This window comes from Onychomys torridus, chromosome 16 (assembly GCF_903995425.1).
Source record: "Onychomys torridus chromosome 16, mOncTor1.1, whole genome shotgun sequence".
NCBI classification, from domain to species: Eukaryota; Metazoa; Chordata; class Mammalia; order Rodentia; family Cricetidae; genus Onychomys; species Onychomys torridus.
The window spans coordinates 32,861,046-32,885,676 of record NC_050458.1 but is presented as its reverse complement, the minus strand read 5'-3'; the positions used below and the strand labels follow the sequence as shown (position 1 = coordinate 32,885,676).

The following is a 24,631-nucleotide window of genomic DNA, read 5'->3' as shown; positions in this document are numbered from 1 at the left end:
TGTGGCCGGGGGTTGGCCTAGTGCCCTTAGCTGGCTGGTTAAGGGATTCAACCTCAGCTGTCAAGCCTCCTGTGTCCGGGAATGCCATACTCCTTCCTGACAATGGCCCTGGGTTTCTAAGTCCCCAGCCTTGCTCGGGGCCATTAAGATTGACCTCTCTGTGATGGGACTGGGACTAAGAGGTACTGCTGCTCCCCGGAAGCTGTTCCTGCCTGAAGACAGCCTGGGTCTGCATTGGGCGCGCGGGGGGGGGGGGGGGGGGGGGGGGGGGGGGGGGGGCTGGTTCCCAGTCTTCACTCTGCAGTGCCTGTGTAGGCCATGTGCTATATTAAGGGTTCTGTATATACCCTCTTATTTAGTTGTCATAGCAACTTATGAGCTAAGTGGTATTGTTTTTAACCCTCTTTTTCCAAAGAGTAAACTGAGTCACAGGAACTGAGACCTGTGTGAGGTCACATAGAAGCAGAGAGCATGCTGGGATTTGCACCTGGCAATCTGATGTCAAGATCTTTGCTCATAGTAGCATGTTACTACACCTCGGAAAGTACTCAGAGCCCCAAGGAAGCAGGGTGATCTTTCTCACTCTCCCACCTCCATGCCCTTTCTCCAGATGAGAACACTGCTGTATAGAGACGGAAGTGATTTAGATCACACAGCATGCAGAGTAAGAAACTCCACACATCTGCTTCAAGGCTTCGTCCTTGGTTTTTTTTTTTGGTTTTTTTTTTTTTTTTTTTGACTGTGGACAAACAGGCAAAAGCTCACCTCTCTTTCTCTCTGCTGACAGTGAAACAATCCTCTCAACCCGCCCTTTGCTAAAATACAGGTGACAGACAGTACATACTCATCTGAGTGAGCCTGCGTGGGCCCCTGAGCCTCAAATCATCAACCCCAGGATCAAGATGGTGCTAGTGTGGGACCTGACGAGTCTTCCCACCTCTCTGACCCTCAGTTTTCTTGTCTGGCCAGAGGGGAGTCAGAGCCTGATTGCCGGGGTTGTTTCTGAGAACTGAGCTCACAATGTGTCTGAAGCGCTGCCATAGCTGAGCCCTGGCCCTCCACACACATGGCTTCCTGTACCTCTCCTCATTCCTCCCCCGTGTGGTCCCCTCAGTCCTCTGGAAGCCAAGAGGACCCCACCTTCCATGCCAAGATGGAATGCTCATGTAAGAGCCTTCTGAACTCTTAGTCCTGTGAATTCTTAGTCCAGGAAACCATGATGGGCTATTTTTGTCCAGAGCCCTGGCTGTGAACTCATGTTTGCCTGTAATCATAAGCCTTCATTGGATTCTCCACCGCCTGAAGCCCAGAATTCTCTCTGTTCCACTCTGACTTTTAGTTGCATCTCAAAGAACTCACAGCCTTTAGGCCCCAGGTCCTTAGAGATGGTTTGTAAAAAGGCAGAAGTCTGGGTAGAAAGGAAGCCATGGGCAGCTTGAAGCAAACCATGCAATCGGACAAACTTAATGTGGAGTCCTCCCGTGGGAATTTGGTGGCTCCAGATGGCTAGGGAGCCTTAACAGTCTTCATCAATTCTTTCCACCTTCCTACCTCCTACTCTAGAACAGCCTGCAGGCCCTGGATGGTAATGAACAGTATCTGAGGGTGAGGATCTGGGCTGTCTAGATCTGGGCTGTCTACAGACAGGGCTGGGCAGGGTTGTTGTGTTTGCAGATAAATCAACGCCTTGAGCTGGGCCCAGCCTTCCAGTTCAGTGCTTCTTTTCCATAGCCATGCACACTGAGAACCTCAGATGGGATGGGTGTGTTTTTCAGTCTGTGGTTCAAGGAAGGCTGTGTCAACTTCAAGCAAGCCCCACCCTTCATCTTCCCATCAAGTCCCTTAACCCTGGTGGACTTCCAGAGCCATGGCTGCTTACTTAGCTCTGCACTTGCTGGGAGCCATTTGCCTTACAAGTTGGCCCAAAGTTGTGTTCAGAATCCCACACATCAGATCCCAGGTCCTAAGGGAAAGGAAACTTAACCTCTCTGGGGGCGCTAACAATCACCTGCTGTTAACTAGCTTTCGATTGTTCCCATCGGCCATCTTTGTTTACCTTCACTATGATGAAGACCTAAGGGAGATGATTTTAAAGTGGGAAGGGTTTATTTGGGCTTACTGTTTCGTGGAGTTCAGCCCATCATGGTGAGAAGACTGGTAGAGCAGAGCAGTTCATAGGTGGCCAGGAAGTGGAGTGAGGGCCATACCCTCTCCAGTAGTATGAGGGAAACCTGCACTCCCTATGGGTAACTACCAAGATGCCAGGGCTGGGATTTTGAACCCGGGTTTCAAGCACTCCTTCCTTCAATGTGTAGAGTACCACAAGAGTTGGGTCAGAAGGTAGATGGGCCGTTCTGTGCTCTGCCCCACACCTGCTGTGCTGCCCCAGATAAGGTAGCTTATCCTCGGAGCCTGAGATTTTCAACTTTGACATTCAGTCACAGCACACCCCTACAAGGACAGACAGCAGACCAACTGCAGACTACACCTTGCCAGTGACCCTGGTTTGCAGTAAAGAGACCTCTGTACTCTAGTGGGTTTGGGTTGGAATTTAATGGCAACTGTTGGGCTGGGCTCCTTGAGGAGTCTTAGGTGCAGAGCAGTATTCTGTGGCCTCCGTCAGTCACCTTAAGTGCTTTGGTTTTGTTTTTTAAGTGTTGCTGGGGCAGCATTATGCTCCACTTCCTGGGGGTGTCCTTCACTGCTCCATCGACTTCAAGCTGAGCCTCTGAAGGGGATCCTGGGCTACCTCTACCCTGATACTCAGTTTCTGGAGCTCTCACTAAGGTCCTTAGAGTGGGGACTCCCTGCCCAGCATTGTGTTTTAAATTGGTTAAGACAGTTACATTTTCCAGTCAGAAAATTGCTCCGTGGGCCCTGAAAGAAATCTTGAGTCGGGCGGTGGTAGCGCATGCCTTTAATCCCAGCACTCGGGAGGCAGAGACAGGCAGATCTCTGTGAGTTCGAGGCCAGCCTGGGCTACCAAGTGAGTCCCAGGAAAGGTGCAAAGCTACACAGAGAAACCCTGTCTCAAAAAACCAAAAAAAGAAAAAGAAATCTTGAAAAGGTAAGAGAACTATGAAAGCCCCAAAACAAAAAACAAAACCAGTAGATACCCGGATTCTCATAGGTTGCCTGTCCCAGGAAGTACCTGCCTGTCCCAGTGTTTTAAGATCTTTTGCTACCTAGAGATCTGATTTCAGCAATGGCTTTTTCATGCTCGCCTGATGGCACACATTGCACAATACAGCAGATACTTCCGGTGCTGTTGGAAATCCTAAGGGTGTTTTGAGGATGCTGCTGCTGCATAGTCTATCTGATAACCTATGACTTACCTACCTGGCGACTTAGCTTTTTTTGACAGAATCTTTCCTATCCCAGGCTGGTCTCAAAATTTCTACATGATTGGGGCTAGCCTTAAAGTGCTGATCTTCCTGCCTCCACTTCCTTAGTACTGGAATTGCAGCCTGCACCATGTACCACCTCACCCCATCCTGATGATTTCCCTGAAGTAGCATGGGTAGAAGCACTCTGGCATGGTGCTCTCTAAAATGACACGATGATAAACATCTCCTCACACAAAGATGATGGTACACTGAGCTGTTTCCTGGAAGAGGTTCCTAGGAGATTTTCAGGATGGAAGGGGGACAGCTTTTTTCTAGGCTTTTCATATCTTGGTGACTGTTCTTTTGTGCCAGATGGAAGGCTGTGGTAGAGGAGACCTGGCAAGGACCAGGGCTCCTGGCAGTTTTTTTTTTTTTTTTTTTTTTTTTTTTTGGCTCTTTTGTGCTGAGCAGGGACCAAACCCTATGTGCTCCTGGCTCAGCAAAGGCAGAGCTGGGCTCTGACTCAGCATCCTACCTTGATGACTTGGCAGCTGTATGAGCCCTCATGATCATATCAAGTTTGTCTTAGGGCTGGGATGACTCAGAGCTCTTGGAAGGCTGACCTGGAGTGTCTGGGCACAGAAGCTTCCAGGCCAGGAAAGGAGCAACCTCCAGCAAGATAGAAATCCCTGAAGAATGACCACAAAACATTGCCAACGGGAACCTACCCCTTATGAACCCTGTTTCTAGTCCTAATCTGCATTCTTCTTCAAGGGCCTTAGGGTCATCCTACAGACATGCTTTCCTGCCTTCATTTACTCTCTGTCTTTCCTGGAATCTCAGCTTTACCTTGTGGTCAGGTTTGTTCCTGCTGTGGCCCTCCTGCACCTAGGACATCACCTGACCCAATGTAAGGGCTCAGTCATCACGGATTGAATGAATACAGAATGAATAGGTGAAGTTGTGGAGACCCACACCGGGTCCTCAAATGTGGTAGTTAGCAGTAAGAGTCCTTCACCTAGTTCAGTTTTTCAGTTCTAGACGTGTGCTCTATGCCTTTTCAGACCCCATGAGTGACAAAGGGTGGTGGCCATCTCCTTGTTTCCTGATTCCTACCACTTTGACACCATAGTAGATGATGCTCTAGCAATACAGTTCCATGCTGTTGTAAATGATGTCATAGCAGTGCAGTGTCATCATTGTAAGTGATATCACAGCAGTGCAGGCCCATGTCATTGTAAATGATGTCATAGCAGTAGTCCCATGTCATTGTAAATGATGTCACAGCAGTACAGTCCCATGTCATTGTAAATGATGTCATAGCAGTGCAGTCCAATGTCATTGTAAATGATGTCATAGCAGTGCAGTCCCATGTCATTGTAAATGATAGCACAGCAGTGCAGTCCCATGTCATTGTAAATGATATCACAGCAGTGCAGTCCCATGTCATTGTAAATGATGTCACAGCAGTACAGTCCCATGTCATTGTAAATGATGTCACAGCAGTACAGTCTCATGTCATTGTAAATGGTGTCATAGCAATGCAACCCCATGCTGCTGTAAATTCTTTACAGGCAACCATTTTTCTTCTTTGAAAATGTATGACAACCTCCTGGAGACTGCTTGATAATTTGGGCAGCTCTGGGATTCTGCCAAGTGGGGAATTGCTGGGATATTGCACAAGCCTGTATGAAACATGCCTTAGTACTTCCAGAGGGTTCCTCAGCATCACTAACATCCCCTCTTCCCATGAGAAAGGATGAAATCACAGCAACGTCACAGCATCCCAGTGCCTTCTTGTTTTCACCAAGCTGATAAGTGTCACAAGATGTCACCTTCTGTCTTCATTTGCCTTTTTCCAATAGCCGAGGGGGGCTCTTTGCCTCCCCTGCCTTCCATCTGGCCTCAACTTCCCTCCCACCACACCCACTTCTTGACTTTCACAAGTTGACTGGACAGATTTAATCCAACTGCTCTTCTGGCTTAACAGGCTGAAGTAGGGTTTACAAGCCCGCCTCTGAAGTCTCGCATTCCTGAGATGAAAGCCTGTCCCAGTCCGTACAGGCTGTACAGCCTCACCCGGAGGTCTCCACCTTGCTGAACGTCAGGTCTTTACCTGCAAGCTTAGGGTTAAAGTAGCTCCCGCAGGGATAGTTTTCTTGCGAACTAGGAGGCATACCTGACACATAATACAGCTGAGCAGGGGAGGAGAGTTCCGACCTGAAAGGCTTTGCTTTCCTTGCTGGGCTTCTGGGGTGGTGTGCCTCACAGCAGGGATGTATCTATAGTCACAGCTTCTGCCTAGCAGACCTCCGGAGGAATCACCAGCCTTCCTGGAGGAGAGTGTAGCATGAAATGCTGGGTTAATTTGGCTGCTTTTATTCAGGTCCCTTCCAACCCTGGAATTCTACAAGCCGGAAATTGCTAGGATGGAGCTCCCTGCAGGAGCTTCCCTAAGCTTCTCAGCTGGACCTTGATTCCTTGCAGAAGGTAGTTAGTTAGAGGAGGCCTTGCTGGTGGTAGAGCAGAGCTCTGGGTGTGCCCCCAGGTTCTGTCTTTCTGCTGGCCTCTGTGTGGGTCCCAACATAGGGAGGGTGATCCTGCCAGCAGGAGGAGAGAGGGACAGCTTCAAGCTGAGTGTTCTGTCTGCCTTAAGGATGATGGGGGAGGGGGAGGTCAGGAAGGGGTGGGCAACAGGGCTGCCCAGGATCACAATGGTACATCCGTAGGGGCTAAATGAGCAGTACAGGTGTGGATGGGTCTAGGTGAGATAAGAGGGATCAGGGGTCTCAGGTGGACTGGGAGAGCCTGCAGGAGCTGGTGACAGGCAAGGCTGCTGCTCAGACCAGAAAGGAAACTGGGGCTCCTAGTATCCCCTTCCTCTCTCAAAGGCAGCTAGGATCTGGGCTCTTGTATGTAAAATGTCTGCCACTTTGACATTTCATCATTTGCTGAGTGATGGGGGCAAGAGAGAAACTTCCTCAACTGAGCTCCATAATGATGTGCGAGGAAACTGAAGCCCAAAAGTCAGGCGATCCCCAGAGTCCTGGGAACAACAACCCAGGCCTCTTCGTGGAGAGCTCTGGAAATTCTGTGCTTGAGTCCACCTGAAGGCCCTGCTCTGGCCCCCATTCCTGAAGAGGCTGTCTGAAAAGCTCAGATTGGGAGGATTGTGTACCCTTCTGCATGTGCAGCCCTATGGCTGAGCACAGAAAGCTAGACCTGGAATTGTGGGAAATATGGATAGTTCTCATTCACAACAGAGTAGGGCTATAACTCTGTGAGGGCCACATTATTATTTATTTATGTCTCTCTCTCTCTCTCTCTCTCTCTCTCTCTCTCTCTCTCTCTCTCTCCCTGGGCAGCAGAGGGCATTGGACCCTTTGTAGATAGAGTTGCAGCTGGTTGTAAGCTCCCAGACATGGGTGTTAGGAACTGAATCAGAGTCCTCTACAAGAGCAGCAAACATTAGTCACTGAACAGCCTCTCCAGCCCTTGTGCTGGCCATTTTGGTCATCAATGCCTGGTTAACATCATAGTGACCATGGGGTCTAGTAGAGTGGCTATAAGTTGTCTAGGAAAGAGATAAAGAAATGCAGGTTGTGTTCTTCTTCCTGAAGGATGACATTTGAGGAAGGAATGGTAGAGAGCCAGACGTTTCAACCAGTGCAAAGACCCTGGGGCAGGAATGTGCTTAGAGAGACAAAGAGCAAATGTGAAGCTAGTATGACTGGGGTTGGAAGGTCAAGGAAAAATGTGAGGGCAGGACAAAGAGGAGAGCTATGGAGTACCAGGAAGGGAGTACCAAGAATAGGACAAAGTCTTCAGGAAGTGGACAGTTTGTTTTCTCTATGGCATGGAACTTATTATCTGAGATACACCCTTCCACTAAGACCAAGACAGGACAAGGACAGTGGAGGAGTCCAGAAAATAGAGACACCAGAGGGAGTCACCTCACTCCAAAAGGCATCTAAGAGGGCAAAGGTGGGTCACTGTGCTGTGACATAAATAAGTCTTTCCTGAAGGAATGATGTAGGTAGGCTTCTCAGGTGGCACTCACCAAGGAAGGAAGGAAATATGTGGCATCGAGTCAATATTTCTTTAGTGGCTGAGGATACCCTGCCAAGATGGTACCAGAAACCTAGAACCTGGACTGGAAAGTCCAGGAGCCCAGGGATTTTGAGACAATCAGGTACCACACTGGGTTGCACTAAGAGATGGAGCTCTTCATGGGGTTCCTCACCCTGTGCCTCTCCTGACCTCAGCTCTCACCTTATTCTTGATAAGTATGATCTCAGGGGACACTGGGGCCTCCTGAGGCTTGAAACACATGCCTAATCAAATACCTGGTCCTTAGCAGCCCCAGTGAGACCACAAGGGGGATCCTGTCTTCCCTCCACGGAAGTCACCTGCCCTCCATCCCCGTCCTTCCTGAATGGCTGAGGGTACTGTTGAGAGAAAATCTTTTCCTCAGAGATGCAACATACACACATGTCTACACACCCCAATTAGGGAACCATAAACAGACAAAAGTATAGATCCTGTCCAAGTCCAACTTGGTGACCCAGTAAGTTTTACTGGAGTTGCTGCAGGAATCTGGGTGCGGAGTGACTTACAGAAACAGAAATGTTTCAAAGACAGCTGCATCACCGAAGCAAAATGGATGACAACCATAAAACCTGGAAACCTGGAGCACACCATGGCCTGCTGTGAGTTCGAGAGAGTTAGATTTGCTCCTAGCCTCTTCCAGGCAGCTCTGCTGGACTCTGCTTCTTCCAGTTGGGTGGCCTTATCAGTCAGTGAGACTGACCCAGTTTAGCTTTGCATAGGTTTCTCTGGGTGGCTGTTTCATTGGCTCTGCCACACTTGGTGACCTGGTGACAAATCAAAGAAGCAAGCAGGCTTAGGAGTTGGGTGCAGCCTGTGTAGACCCCATCTGGGGGGATCCCTGTCTCTCTCCTGGAATCTTGTTACAAAGGAGAAGACTGTGAGCGGCACCAAAGATCTGAGACAAAGGCAAAGTCTTTAGTGTTTATATACTCCTGGGGAGATAGGGCCTTAGGGAATCTGGTCAGTTTCAGGGACTTCCTGAAACCATCTTGAATCCTTTACTTCCTGTCTTACTAAGCTTTGTGGAGAAGGGATGGAATGTTCCAATCTCACAGTAAACTGCTATACAACAAGTACCCTGTCTGGTCTCTAGTCTGACTGAAGAACATAAGAAAATTTTCTACCTTGCCAAGCACACCCTCTCTCTTCTGACCCAACTCCAGAGATGTTCCTGCAGCCAGGGCTGCTGCATCAGTTTTCATCATCAACTGGAAAACCCAATTTTTCTTTGGAGCGGTTTCTCTGGGTAGCTGTTTTCCCATTGGCTTTGCCATGCTTGGTGACCTGGGGACATACCACAGAACCAGGCCTGAGGAGCTGGGTGGAACCTTCATGGACCCCATTTGGGGAGCCCTGGCCCCTTCCTAGTCTCCATGGCCTCTTGTTACAATGGTCTGTGAGTAGCTCCGAAAGTATGAGTCAAAGGTGAAGTGAGGCAGCTTATAGTCTCATGTGTGTCTGTAGGCATCAGCTACAGAGCCTGGAGACCTGAATTCAGGATCTGGCACTGCCCTCGCAGAGCTGTGTGATCCACAAGGAACTTCACCTCTCTATGCTTTTCTAAACTTGAGATGACAGGAAGTTACCTATCCATGACTCATCTTCAAGGGTCAATGGATTAACATACATGGCATATTTGAAACCGTGTACACTTAAGTAGTTAGCATTTGCTAGCATAGGAAGTCCCAGGCATACAGTAGGTGATCAATAAATACACTGCCCATCTGCTGGTAGGTGAACCAGAAAAGTCCCATTACACTCTCTTTTTATTTTCCTGTTTTTGCAAGAATTTAAGATACCAGACACCTTGTCCCCATCAACCTCATTTACCTGAGCCCCCAACCCTCCCACCCCCGACTCCCCATTTTTGCTTTTCTGTCCACAGCAGACGGTGGCTAGACAGGAATTTTTATAAAGTGTGTATCTTTGCAAACTCTTGAGATGAGTGCAGACTGCCAAGATGTCCAAGTTTAATCCCGAAGCTTGAGAGAAGGCTGGAGATTAAAAAAGGAAATGGAAAGGCTTACCCTTCCTCACCCCTTTTCTGCTACGGCAACGGGCACTTACATTTATCCCTTCAAATCCCAATTGGAAAGTTCACTGCCAGGACTTTGAGATAAAACCTGAGAGCTGGCCACCTCACGCTCTGCCCTCTTCCCCATTTCAGCTTGGGAAGCCTGCCTGATGAGCAGATGCACAGCGAGCATCTGTGGCCCCAGTATGGGATGCTGTCTGTGCTGATGAAAGGCTGGGCAGATTTGCACTTCACCTATGCAGCACTCCTACTACAGCTGCTTTCCACATCCCAGAGAGCAACTGCTATTTTAGGCCCAAAGCTACATCCCTAGAAGCTCCAGTGGTCTCCGCTCAACCCCATCCCAATATGCCTCTGAAGATTGAGAAAGGCTAAAAAGCAGAGAGATTTCATCAGTGCGACTTGGAAAGATAAAGAGAGGTGTTCAGTGACCCCCAAGTTGGCTTTCTGCAGGGGTCCTGGTATGAGCTTTACTCCTGATTGAGATGTAGTCTCACTCACCATTGTCTCGGCTTCAGTCATGCAAGGTGATCGATAAGTTATTAATCTCTGTCTTCACTGCCTTTACCATCCTTGCCCAAGGGGACCAATCTGTTTTTTCCAGGTGAGCTGCTCTTGGGTACAGCCTCTCCTTCAAAGATAATTGTTCTCTTCTTGAGGGTGGGCTGTCTGCCCACAGGCCTTGCTATTCCTGGATCTCAAGGTGACTGCAGGTTGAGGGCCATGACTTATCTTTTTACTTCCATTTATTTTATTTTGCTTGAGAGTAGATCTCAGTTAACCCAGGCTGTCATCAAACTTGTCTTTGTAGACCAGGGTGACCTTGAAATTCCGATGCTCCTACTTCCACTTATGTGGAAGTTGTGAGTGTGAACCACCATACCCAGTTTAGGGATGCTGAAAATTAAACCTAAGGCATCAAGCATTCCAGGTAGACAATTTTTTTTTTTTTTTCTGAGACAGGGTTTCTCTGTGTAGCTTTGCACCTTTCCTGGAACTCTATAGCCCAGGCTGGCCTCGAACTCACAAAGATCCTCCTGCCTCTGCCTCCCAAGTGCTGGGATTAAAGGCGTGTGCCACCACCTAGATAAGTACTCTACCAACTGAGCCACAATCCTGACCCAAGTACCTGTGTTCTTAAAGCGGGATGAGATAGAGAGGTTAGAGGTCACTGGTTTCTAGATGGATACTCCTTGAATAATTAGCCTCCTGAGCAGCAGAGGTCATCGGATGACTCGAAGTAAAAGAGGCTATTGCAAAACACAGGCAGATGTGTCCGGCATTCCCCCTGAATGTGGGCCTGAGTAAAAAATCAGAACATTTGAGCAAAAGAAGCCTCTAAGTGCCTGCTAAAACAGGTCACTACTGAAGCTCTGAACACTTTACCTATGCCATGTACTCAGCTGGTTCGTACAGTCTTGTCTTCTGAGCACAGTGAGCCTCCTCACAGCTCAGCTCCATCCCTCAGCATCTGTCTCAGGTCCTCCAGGTGCACCCCCACCATGGTAGCCAACCTTTTGCCAATAAAAGATTAAGGCAACGATGACCTGCTTCCTGGCTCAGGTCCTACGTGGATCCTCACCTGGAGCCAGATAAGCCCTTGGATGGAGCTGGTTTTCAAGAGGCGACTGATAGTTTCTTTCCAGGACTGCCTCCATCTTGGCATAGCAACAGCTAGCATAAAAGATGGGCTTGGCTTGGGGATTCCAGAGTGTACAGGTTCCCAAGGACAGAGGAAAACAGAGAAGGGATGTGAAAATGGGTATGTGAAGAGACGTCGTCCTTGAGTAGTTGGATGGGAGAATGTCCCTGAACCTTCTTTTGTCAATCTACAATCTGCTCAGCTTACCACCAACCCCACCATGCATTGCAGGTCCCTTCCACTTGGAGCTTTCCTGACCCTCGGTCTTCCTGGTCCCTGCTCTCTGTGCTTTCTGCTTTGTTGTTGTTTTTCAAGATGGTGTGTCTCTGTGTAACTGCCCTGGCTGTCCTAGAACATACTCTGTAGACCAGACTGGCCATGAACTCACAGAGAGATCCAACTGCCTCTGCCTCAGAATGCTGGGTGTAAAGACGTGTGCCCCCACCGCCCAGGTGTCTCTGTGCTTTTCGAATGCCTCACTCCGGAACTCAGCAGGATGTTCTTCTGGGGCCCTGACCCACTCCCCTCCCTCAGACCCCCACACTGACTCAGAAGGTCTTCACCAGAGATCAAGGTGACTGTTCTGTTCCATCCTTAAAGGTGAAGAAACAACTCACAGAGAGTTGATCATCCAAAGAAAAAGGCCACACAGCCAGAGAGCTGGAGGGCAGAGACCTCACCTAAGGCATTCATCCCAAACTCTCCTAGGACCCATGAGTTTTGCCTGTGACAGTGAGTTGTACAGCAGCATAGGCTGTGGCATTAGTCACTAGCCACCAGGCTAATAAGCACCTGAAATTTGCTGCCACCAAGGGACTTTACTTATATTTATTTTGATCAAATTACTTTATTGAATTAGTAGTGCTAATTGGCTCATTGATTAGTGCAACCAAGGAGCTGCTTTAATTCTAAGGTAGAATTTTAATTAGAATTAGCTGCATGACACCAGCAGCTTTGAAGCACTGGAAGAGACTGTCAGGCCCTCTAATGGATCCCTCTGCTGACAGATGCTGCAAAGACCCTAGCATCTGGACCAGGGACAAGGACTTCATGAGGTGCATCACAGCAGGGAGCCTGGGCTTCCCATTTCCCATCCTTCTTGCCTCAGAGACTTGAGGCTTTTCTATAAACCTGTTCACTGTTTTGACTCACAAGCATGCAGGGAAGAAAAGACTTCATCTTTTTCACTGAACCACTGCCAGGATCAGAAATGGACCTGACATGTACCAGATACTTGGTAATTCTTTGCCAAGTGACCCCTGGCTTCTGGCACAGCATATGAAGCCAGTGGACTGGACTGGTTTTGAGCTGAGGATCTTGCTCTAGAAAAATCTCTCTAAACTTGGAAGGATCTTTCTCATGCTCATAGCTCAGACCAACCTCACACTGTGTGTCTTGGTTCCTCCAAATGGAGCCTGAGGCAGGGGTTCAGTGCATGTGGACTAAATATGAAGTTTCCAGAGGCGTCCTGGAACAGGGCCAGGCAGCAGGAGCTGCAGAGCAGGTGTGTTCCCAGCTGGAGCTAGCCTTGACTCTGATCCGCAGTGTAGGGATGGCTCCATATGGAAGTAAGGGGCCAGCTTCCTGGGATGGCGGGTTAGGAAGGGAAAGGCATTTCTCACGTGAAGCAACTCCTATTTGACAGGAAACCTGAGTAGCAAGTAGGAGCAGGCAGGATTTGTTGATCAGGGGCAGGGCATTCCTCAGGTTGCAAATGAATCCATTGACCCTTGGGGTCACTACACTGGACAGGCAGGTTTCAGGTGTTAATTTCTTTGGTTAGGATCCAGCTACCCCAGGTCCCCTGGGTCCTGTGGATTGTTCTAGAAATACCAAGTGTGACCACTCTTTTCCAGGCAAAGGAGGGGTTGGAAGTAACTCAGAACTTGGTGTGTTTGTGTAAAGTTCTGGCAGCCCACTCATGAGGGCGGTGGCACTTGATATTGGTCTGAAGGCAACATGGGGGTGAGGGTACTTTCCTCCCCTGTGTGAGCAGAAGGCAGCAGGATGGTGCATGGCTGATCCCAGGAAACCAGTGTCCTAGTTCAAATTCCTAGGCTAGCCCACTGTGTAACCTTGAAGAAAACATTCCCTGTCTCTATTTCTCCTTTAAGAAACAGATGGGAAGGGGGAATCTCTTGTATCCCACATGTGTCTTCCCACCCTACTGTCCCTTCTGTGCCTCTGTGTGCCTAATGATGTCAACTTCCTCTTCCCAGCTGCCCTCACCCCATCTGAGTGAGATGTGAACCTCCCGCCCCATCCCATGGGCCCCAGAGTAGTTGCTGTAAGCACATGTGAATACAACTTCAATTTAGATCCAGCCCCTTGGTGCCTATCTTCAACCCTCGTACACCAGGCTCTCATCCTGTCTGTCTCCAGCTCTCCTTTGTTAGACATAGTGCTGAGAACTCCGTGGGTCTCTCAGCCAATCCTTACAACAGCCAAAGAACACGCATCTACCCCCCATTACATCACAGATCCTCCACTGCCTCTCTCCTACTCCCTCCTAGAAATCAGGCCACCCCCTGCTGCAGTAAGAGTATAAACCCTGCTTTGTTCTCAGGAATTCAAGGTTCTTTCCTTCAGAAACTCCATCATGTTATATGTGGACGCTCTCTTTCTCTCCCACCTCAAGGCCCAATCATAGCTGCCCATGGTCACAAGACTCTCTCGCTCCCCCAATAAAGCTCTGAAGGGTAATTCTGTGTCTGTCGGCACTTTTCTGTGAACCCGCCGTAATGATTGACACCACCCTTATTTTGCACCTGAAGGCAAAGGATCAGAGAAGTGAAGTGGCTTTATTCATGGCCACGGAGGTGCTTAATGTCACAGTGTATCCATAGAAGCATGTCACCTGCCCCCCCTCCTCCGTTCTTACAAACCAAATGCTTGGTGGTAGAAAGTAGTCATTGCAGAAGGGACTCTGGATCTGTAAGCTGAGCTGTGTAACAAATAACACCCTATGCTTAGCTCTTGTAGAGGATTCTGCTCATGTAACAGGTGAATGAGCTGTGTGAGTTGCAACCGTGGCTCAGTGCTGTTCTGGGAGTTTTCTCAGCCTTGGTTAGGTTGAAGGCCTATTAACATATCGAAGCTGACTCTGGCTGCCAGTCTCTGTCAGCCTCAAAGTCTGCTCTCAGCACGTCTCACCCTACCCCTTACTCTAAACCTCTCCAATCCCCTCCCGTTCCCCGCAGCCAAGAAGCATCACGTCCCTTTCCTCATCTCTGTTTTCCTTACAGCTCAGACATTTTGGCTGTGTGCTTTCTTGGTTCTCTTTGCCCTCTTGGTCTTCTTTTGTCTCCTTCTCCTCTTCCTCACTTGTTCTCTCTCTCTCTCTCTCTCTCTCTCTCTCTCTCTCTCTCTCTCTCTCTCTCTCCTCTCATGGTCCAGTCCCTTCTGCTGGCCATGCTTCCTCTGGAGTCTTCCAGATGGCTCTGGCTGTGCCCTCCCTCATAGGTACAATAAAAACCTCCTCAACCATAGCTAGATGCGGTCATCTCTTCCTTTTCCTTCAGGCACCACATGTACAAAGTGAGACTGTGACCACTCCAAGATATAGTTGAAGAGAAGGGTTTTATTGTAGATAGGAGGGGGAGAACAGCCAGAGGCATCTGGAAGAGTCCAGAGTGGGGAGAGAAAGTAGTAGACTAAACATGGCTAGCAGAATGGACCAGACCATGAAGGGGAAGAGAGGGGAAGACAGAGGGGGGAGGGGAGAGAGAGAGAGAGAGAGAGAGAGAGAGAGAGAGAGAGAGAGAGAGAGAGAGAGAGATCCAAGGATCATGTGACTGAAATGGCAAGGTTGTATAGGAATGAGAAGTTCGGGGAAGGGAGTGTCTTCTGGACTTGACAGGGACCCTGACCTTTTTATGATTGGAGAAGGCAAGCCGACCACAGGCATCCATCCATCAGTCTCTTGTTCTCTGTTCTTGGCTGATGCTGATGTGACCAACCCCTTCAGTTTTCTGCTGCCTTGACTTCCTCTCAATCCCAATAAACCCATTCCTCCTTAAGTTGCTTTAGCTGGGTTTTGTTTTGTTTTGTTTTGTTTTGTTTTATCATAGCATCAGAAGAGACACTGACACAGACAGTGATTGATCGTGATGATATGGTGTTCTTTGTCATCCTGGTGATGTTTCTGGTGATGGTGATGATGGTCAGAGTGATGAGGTGATGGTCATGGTTGTGATGATGATGTTCATAATGATAGTGGTAACATTTTTATGATGATGATGATGATACTTTTGATGATGTGATGGTGATGGTGATGGTAGTGATGGGAGGAGGCAGGGAATAACTATTTGCACAGTACAGTTGTAATGTTTGTGATGATAGTGGTAGTGGTGTTGGTCATGGTCATGACAATGATGATGATGAGGATGGTGTCCCAGCCTTTAGAGAGCATTTATAATACACATCTTAAGTATTGTCTTTATTTTGGTCTCTGAATCATCCCAGCAACCATAGGAGATAAGTGCTATTGTCATTCTGTATTGATGGGGAAACTGAGCGGCAGGGGTGTGAAGCCATTGAGTGACAGCCCTGGGTATTGGGTCCTATAGTCAGTGCCCTAAAGCACACATGTAAGGTGAACATCTGGGGCTCTGGGTCATCCACTATTTAAAGGCCGTAGAAGCATTCTGGTAAAAGAGAAGGAAGGGCCTAGCCTCTTAGGAAGTTCTACTCTTGGCAGGAGGGCTAACCCCAGGCAGAAGCAGTTGTTCACCACACTTGATGTTTGGTGATATCCCACCCATCTCAGAAGTTAGGACACGAGCTCCACTAACCATCAGGCCTCCCTCATTCTCAGATTCAACTTCTCTCTACAAACTACTTGGCTGTCTGTTTCCTGCCCGCAAGAGAATGTTCTAGAGTCTGGGCTTCTTCCTGCCTCCTGCCCCAGTGTGACCCTGTTAAGTTTTGGTCAGGGGCCTTTAAAGCCGTGTTCACCTGCGGCAGCCTCCACACTCAGCTGACTCTGTTAATTCCCTCAGCTACAGGAAAATAATAGGCCCTAATAGGCACAGGGACAGTCTTCCTTCCTTGAAGGAACATTGCTAAGTCTCTAAGCAAAGGGGCTGCACGGCACATATCCCACATGATGGACACACATTAACTCTAGGGCTGAATGTCTGCCTTCCTCTGTTCCCTGGGAATCAGAGATAACCTGAAGGCAGGCATATCCTATGGGCTACTTATCAACTATCAGGCAGGGGAATCCCTCCCCCACCTTTGAAACCTGTAAGAGCCCCTCCCCCATCCTATGCTGGGTTTCTGTAGTGCTAAGAACTCACCCAATAAATCTCTTACCCAAAAGGACAGCTTGTCTCTGGACCCCATTTCTGAGACCCTAAAAAACAACTTGCTGCAGGGGCCGGCGTCAGAGAGGTCAGGGCCTTTGACCTGGGACCTTAGCTCCAGCCCAGGCTCTGTCTTCATGGTCCCTAAAGTGCAGCTCACATTCTTCCTGCTGTCCCCTCCCCATGCGGCATCTACTGCCCTGAGACTGGGATGTGTGCTGGGCTCAGCCTCTATTCGTGGGCCCACAGGAAAGGGCTGTTCTCTGCTTCCATGTCTGCTTCCAGCCATATTCATCCCCCTAGGAGTAGGAGGAGCGGGACCTGCCAGCACCCCCAATAGTTCAGACTCTGGGGCAGGTGCCCCACATTTAACACTTTGGAACTGAAAATGGCCTTAGAGGCCTGGTCTCTAGAGCTTTGTTGTTTCCGTTTTGGACAGGAAGTAGAGACATGTGGCTCTCTCGCTCTGTCTAGTGCTGTTTTAGATACTTGTGTGTTCTTCCCTGGCACTGAACAGTTAACAGAGCTGTCACTCCACTTTAGAAGTTTGTGTTTGCTGTGTAAACTGCAGGAAATCCCTCCTTGGCCCTACAGCATCAATCTTCCTGCTGGCGATGCTGAGCTTTTGTTTCTGTTTTTCAGATGAAGACACTGGGACTCGGAGAGGTCAAGGAACTCCACTGATGTGGCACAACAGGTAAGCACTCCATTTCCCTTGACTCTAGAAACTGTGCTCTGAGTTGTCTGGGATGGTGTTGAGCTGATTGTCTCTACCGAAAGCTGAGCTGTGGCTTTGGCGATTTGGTGACCTCACGCAGAACTGTGGGCTTACAGGAAAGAGCTGTGGGGCTTTGAACTGAGAAGGGGGTTGGTTTGTGGTTAGGACACTCCCTAGCTCCAGGGTTCTGACTTGAGGAATGAGTCCTAGGTGACTGGCAGAAGTGTATCCACCTCCCTAAGAAACCCTCTGAGGAACCAGCTCTCTAGGAAGCAGAACACTGAGCATCAGAGGGGCCAGGCACCTCCTCATGACTGTGTCACATCCTGCCTCAGCCACAGAGGTGCCCACAGATGAATCTCACCCTCAAGTGACTCTGTCATGGGTGGTTGGACAGTTACACCACCTGGTTATTTTTGGTTATTTGCTTTTGCGAAATCAGAGGAAGTCCCTCCCAGGAACCGATAATTTGTTTGTCCGGGGTCAACCAGAAAAGGCAAACTCCAGACTTAAGGCCTCCGGGTCACGGGCTGCTTGCTTTAGGTGGACGATGCTGTCTGCCAGGTTCCTCCCACCCCTTGTGAGTCCAGTCAGAAAGGACCTGTTCCCAGCCCTGAGTGTTCCCCAGTGTCCCAAGACACTGTTTTCACCTGGGGGCCCTGGGCAAGGCAGACTAGTGAACTCCCAGGTCAGCAGGGGACACACAGAAAAACAAGTAACTTGAGCCCCAGTGCAGTGTCATCTCATGGTTAAGGCATGGGAAATGCTACCAAGCCAGAGGAAATGACAGCAAGGTGACTTTAAGGGGACCAGGAAGGCCTTTGGGCAGCCACGAATGCAGGGAGGGCTTAGGGAGATTGACGGCTCAGTTCAGTCAAGTCCTGCCTCACAGATGTGAAGACCTGAGTTTGGTTCCCACACTCACATTTTCAAAAGCTGGGTATAGTGACACATGCTTGCTACCTTAGCACCAAGGACACCGAGATGAGCAGATCTCTGGGGCTCACTGGCCGTCCAGCATAGCCTAATTGATGAGCCCAGGTCCCTGTCTCAGAGCACAAGGTGAATGGCTCCTGACAAAATTGACATCTGTCACTGACCTCTGGCCTCCACATGTGCACCTGTGCACACTCATGCATCTGCACATGCGTGTGCACCTGAGCAGACACAAAATAACAAGCAAAGTAGGTGATGCAATGAAAGAACAAGCCTCTGAGGTAAAAAGGAAAAAGAAAAGAAAAGACTGTCTACACAGCAGTGTGTGCAAAGGCCCTGAGTCGGAATCTCCTTGGTACCCCATTGCCCACTTCCACCTTGATTCTCTGTGTGTTCAGTACCTGGCCCCCGCCCCCAACACAGCCACTACTCCTCTCTATTTTTCTCTCTCTGTCTTTTCCAAGTGCCTATAGGACCGGGAGGGAACAAGAAAAATCAGACAGTTGAATGGAGGCAGGACAAAGGTGTCTCTAACAAGAAGTTGTTTGCTCGTCCTTGCTCGTCCTGAGTCCAATTGCTCTCAGTGAAATTTGAAATTGTTTCATTTTGTTGCTTTGCATTTATTCTCAAGCTGCATTTCAGAGATCAGGCTGTGAGCCCTCAGCCCGTGACTAGGTCAGGTCCGTGATGTCAAGTAGAGCAGGAGGCTCCGTTCAGAAAGCAAGGCTGGGCCGCTGTGTGGTGCTGGCCTCGGGGACGGAAGGCCAGCAGGCAGGGACTGGAGCTAGAAGGATGCAGAGGCATGGCCTCTGTCCAGGTCTAATTCTCCAACATGTGGAGACCCTGGCACCTGCCAGGCACCCACTATACAGTTCCGACAGCTGCTTCTACTGTAAGAGATGTGCTGAGAAAGTCAAGGGCCCCGAGTCTGAGCCTCAACGTCACCACAGACTGGTGGACATCCCTAGGCTGTTTGCATTCCCTCTGCGAACCTCAGATGCTAAGGCAGGGAGGTGGTGGCAGTGGGGTGCTTCTCTAACCCTGAAATGTGACAAAGCTTGTCTCTGAGGTGAGCAGTGGTGAGCAGGGGGAGCAACCCCCTGGCAGCAATCCGCCTTTTGTCTCCAGGCTTCTGACTCTTAGCAGAGAAAACCTGGGAGCCACGAACCCTCACACTGCCTAGGGCTTCCAGGCTGGACCTTTGGACCAGCTTTGTATCCCCAGAACCTCCAGGGCCTGGCGATGCAGAGGCTGAAACTCATTTGTGGGAACAGTTGAGCAGTTCTTTCCTGGGGGCCCAGACGGACTTATTAAACCTTCCATGGACTAAAAATTCATTCAGCTAGAAAAAGAACAATCAGAAAGCCCATTCTGCCTGGATCCAGGCTTAGAGCACCTGTAAGTATTTCATAAAGGAATGAACCAAAATTCCAGCCCTGTGGGATGCAACCCAGCCCTGCTGCATCCTTCAAGGGGCAGGTTGTGGATCTGTCAGTGAGCCTGCTTCATGGAGCATCATCGGAGTGTCCCGATCCATATGCCTGATAGGAAACAGATCCTCATGAAGGCCAAGGACCCAGTATAGGACTCCGGCACAGACTCAGACACTGTGTAAACCCCCCTAACAGACCCTGGAGTAAGAAGACGGCTGTGTAGACAGCAGTGGGTGTAAAGGCCCAGAGGCAGGTGATGTACTAGGTACCCCATTGCCCTCTTCCAGCTTGACTCTGTATGTGTTCACTTCTCAACCATCACAGCCACATTCCACTCTCTTTTTCTCTGTCTGTCATCCCCAAGTGCCTGTTGATTTGGACTGTGGCAGGGGACAAGAGAACTATATCAGTCGAATGGGGCAGGACAAAGGTGTCTCTTACAGGAAGTTCTTTTGTGGGGATCTTTCATCCTAACAGACTTTCCCTTTTGGGCAAAGTGCAGAGAGTTCTGGGCTAATTCATTCTTGCAGGCTCCAAAATATAAATGTTTAGAAATTTCCCTCTCACAGTCTTGTGCGTTTCCTCCCCCAGTGTCTGCCCGGAATCCATTAGCTTACCGTGGTCCTGTTGATAGCTTATTTTGTCTTTTTCAGTCAGGTCGATTTTGCCTCTGGTGCCTTATATCCAATAGCCCAAACATCCTGTGGAGCTGGAGATCCCCCCCCCCCAAGCTCCAGGGAAGGCGGTGCTGAGACCTGGGGTGCTCCAGCTTCGAGGAACCAGGGACAAAGATCTGCTCTGTCACCAAGATGTCACCTAGAGTGATTTTGTTAATAAAAATATTTGGACATGTAGGTAGCAGAATAATGGTGGTGCGTCATCTCGGACTTGACTTTCATCTCACTCATGAGGAAATGTGCTACCCGATCCCTGCTTCCTCGAGACTTTAGAGGACATAGGGCTCCAGTCTTACTTTCCTAAGTTCTGAGAGGCAAATAAAGGCTAGGACCAAGGCTTGCACATGCAGTGCTTTGCAGTATGAAACAGGAACCTCAAAGGTAGGGTGCCACCATTTTGCAATAGAGGTGCAGAGCCTTCCAGCCTGGCTTTTGTACGAGTGTCCGCACAAGCGTGACTGTTAAACACAGGAGATGGGAAGGAAGTCTTCCAACCACGGCAGCATTGGAAAAACCAGTCACTAGGTAGAGACTGAGTAATTGAACCTTGCTAGGTGTATCACAGCCTCAGCTCCTCATTTATAAAAATGCAGATGGTGCCTGCTGTCCAGGTGCTGTCCAGAGCTGGGGGAAGGGCGGAAAGGAGGAGCAGAGCTGGGGGAAGGGCGGAAAGGAGGAAGTGGCCCATGCTTAGCTTCAGGCCCACCCTTTCTGCTTTGCACAGCAACCCCTGATGTTTCCTAGTTACTGTGTGATCTAGAACACAAAGGTGAGGAGATGCAAAGGTGATCGAGACAGTTTGTCCAAGAAGCCATCATTCGCCGGACCCAGCATCCTGCTTTGAAAAGAGAAGCAAGCTGGCGGGGAAGAGCCCCTGGGCAGAGCAGACAGACTGTGCAAAGTCCCTGTTGGCTTGAGGAGTCCCATGGGGTCTGCTGTGACTCTAGAGAGCAGGGAAGGTGCAGCCAGACAGGAGGAGAGCCAGCTTGGGTGAGATTCATTTTTTATGTTTGTCTTCCTGATGACAAGAAAAAAGAATACAATAAAATGCATTTTCCCAGGGCAAGGCCTTTCTTTTAGGTACCAGTTATCCCAACACATATCACTGCAGGGACAGGGCAGAGCGACAGCAAACACTTTCACAATGGTGTAACCAATGCCTTCATGGGAGTTCAAGGTGTGGTAAAGTAACCTTTAGATTTGTAAATATGTCTTATTTATTCTTTGAGAATTTAATGTATGTGTATGACCTCTTTTGGTCATATCTACCTCCCTCCCCTCTAACTCTTCCCACCATGTCCTTCTCCCAATTTCATGTCCTCTTTTTACATTTTCTAAAGTTTTAACTATGTTCAATTAGTGTTGCCTTATTTGAATAGGTGTAAGGCTATCCACTGAAGCATGGTCGACCTACCAGAGGTCACACCCTGAAGAAAATTGACTCCCCTCCCCCAGAAGCCACCAAGTGCCAATAGCTCTCAGCTAGAGGTGGGGCCTCATGATCTCCCTCTCTCTGTCTCTCTCTCTGTCTCTCTCTCTCTCTCTTTCTCTCCCACCCACTCTGTGTGTGTGTGTGTGTGTGTGTGTATGTGTGTGTGTATTTCTGTCTCTGTGTATGTCTCTGTCTGTCTGTCTGTCTCTCTCCCACTCTGTGTGTGTATGTATTTCTGTTTCTGTGTATGTCTCTGTCTGTCTGTCTGTCTGTCTCTCTCTCTCTCTCTCTCTCTCTCTCTCTCTCTCACACACACACACACACACACACACACACACACACACACACACACACGCTGCAATGTTGACTGGCCTTGATTCTGTGCAGGCAACCACAGCTGGTAGGAATTAATGAGTGCAGTGGTCTTGTTGTGTCTGGAAAACACTGTTTCTCCCCTGTCTCCCATTGCCTCTCTCTCTTACAGTTTTTCTGTCCCCTCTTTTGGAACATCCCTCAACCTTTGAAGGGAGAAAGTGTGTTACAGATATTGCATCTTGGTGTGATATAGATGTTGCATGTAAATGTGTGATGTAGATGATATACTAACCTATGAGTATAAAATGAGTATTTAAAGAGTAGTTAAGATACTATGTCTATTTACCAAAATAATAGTAATAAGTTCTTCCCCAGGGCCTATGGCTTCCCCAGCCATAGATCCCTGACCAGGTCTGAGTTCTGGTATGTGGAATGAGCCCTAAAACCAACCAGAAAGCAATTGGCCACCCCTGTAACTCTCAAGCCACTATTTCAATGATGGTGTATCTTGCCAGGGTAGTCATTATTGTAGCTCAGAGGGTCACTTAGGTAGGATCTTGTAGAGGTGATGTGGGTTGGCATTGAATTCCAGGAGTTGAGGGGTCGTGGAGCTTTTGGGGGGCAAAGAACAGTGCAGGAAGCAAAGAAAGCAGGAGTCTGGGGGTAGGTTCTGTTTTATGTTTGGGAATTAACCAGTCAGGCTGTCGGTAATTCCAGATTCTGGCAGAGGACATGAGACTTGTAGATCAGGAAGAAGGCCCTGCTGCCCAGTGGGAGAACTGTGCAGGGACATACTATGGACCTTGTAAATGGCTACTTCCTGCACCCATAGGGAAAGGTGACCCCTGTCACCTCCCCTCTCTTGACCCATACTCTCCTTTGTCAGGGAATAAACTGATAGGTGGAAAAACTGGACTTTGACATTTTCAAGCACAGATGAGTTGTGTGGGTCTACGTGCTGTTCAGACTAAACATCATTCTCAGTAAAGAAAATGAATAATCAAATTCTGTGAGGGTGAATTATGTGTGTCTTATTTTACACAACCATACAGTGCCCCTCTGTCACATAGCTGTACCCCCGCACCCATGTTAGTGTTCTCAGGGGAAAGATTTGTACCTTGAATTGTCTGGATGAGGCATTATGTGGAAGAGGCCTTTCAGAGGGCACTGACTGGCCACATCTGAGAGCCAGATTCAGGCCAAGGTTTCCAGCTCCAACCTGTGTATGTTTCCCCACACCTGGAACATCTGTGCCCTCTTACCCTCCAACTCTGCCATCTCTCTGAGATCCAAAGGGAGCTGCCAGACTTTTCCAGAGCAGCCTCTCATCACTGGTGCTAGGAGGAGATGAAAGGATACCTGTATATTTTAAAACAAATGGACCAGAATATGATGCTTTTAAAACTGCACTCCCCACGCAGAAGTCCTTTAATAAGCAGCAGGAGATGCACAGTCCAGTCCTCTCACCCCTCCCCCATACTCTTTAACAGGTCACAGGGCAGAATGGATGGCAATGTCTGTATTGAACACCCACCTGCCAGCAGGCTGGGCCCACTCTCGCTGTACCTCCAGCCATCATTGGTACTAGCTCAGGGTGCCTCTCTCCTCCATGCATGCATGCTTCCTCAGTTATATCGAGGTATAGCATCTATGGTCACTTTGGGAAGTGCAGGACTGGGTGAGATGACCTTCACCTTCCCACTTGGACTCTCTGGGACAGAAGGCTGCTATGCCCCAGAAAGGGACCTAGCACAAGACCAGATCTGAGAGGCAAAACCCAACAGGAAGAGCTTGGGCTTTGCAGCCACACTGCTTAGGCAGCCTTTTAGCTTAACTCTTATAAGTTGTTCCACACTGGGGCAAGTGACTTCCCCTTTCTGGGCTTCATTTTCCTAATGTGTAAAGTGGCCACATTGACAGGTTGATTGGACAATGTAGAATAAAGCTACTGGTGCTTAGCTTGAGGCACAGAAGTGCACAGGGAGCCAGAGAACAGGCAGACAGGGTAACATCCTTCTGGAGGCCAAGGCCTACATTTTCCCCACTCTGAGGTATCTCGTGCATGGGGAAGGGTAACAGGCTATGGTCCTGCAGCTGACCCTAGACCTGAGGGCTGATCTCTTAGTGAGTTCTCCCATGAAACCTGAAGCCCTGAGATCATGTAATGATTGATGAGGAGGCACCTCTGTGACCACACACTGCATCAGGGATCCAGGGTGTCTCTGGCCCCCAGCATATGGTATCCATCACAGACATGGGCTGCATAGTTCAGGAGCCGTGTCTGGCTTTGACTGGGGGCTTGTCACTCACAATGTGGCAGTGAGTTATAGCCTCTGCCCTTGCTATCTCCATGTCTCCAGTATACAAAGAAAAATTATCTCTGAGCTGCAAGGCTGCAGTTCTCAGAGATGCCCATGAGAGCATGCTGCATACTGAAAAGAGGTCCCCTGTGTGGTCCTCCCTGGTACAGGGCTGCATGGCTGTGTTCAGGCTTCTCTAACAAGGGTACACATGGGGAGAGACTAACTGTAGCATTTCTCTTGTGGCTGTGATGCCCCTGTCTCCGGAGGTACTCTAGGGCCAGGAAGCACATTCCATGATCCGCTAGTCATCACTTGCCCTGTTTGCTAGGCCTGCCTGCCCACACTGCCTGGCCGGCCACCATCTATTCCTGTCTTCACCCCAGCCCTCAGGAGGGCTG

General features: G+C 49.2%; 1 long non-coding RNA gene across 1 annotated transcript in view; it reads left to right on the top strand.

Annotated features, from left to right (window-relative positions):
• Positions 1-24,631, top strand: part of LOC118597356 — a 45,538-nt gene that overhangs the window by 13,469 nt on the left and 7,438 nt on the right. The window contains exon 2 of the long non-coding RNA XR_004946808.1: positions 17,062-17,116. This is a non-coding gene — a long non-coding RNA (uncharacterized LOC118597356). The remainder of the gene's footprint in view (positions 1-17,061; positions 17,117-24,631) is intronic.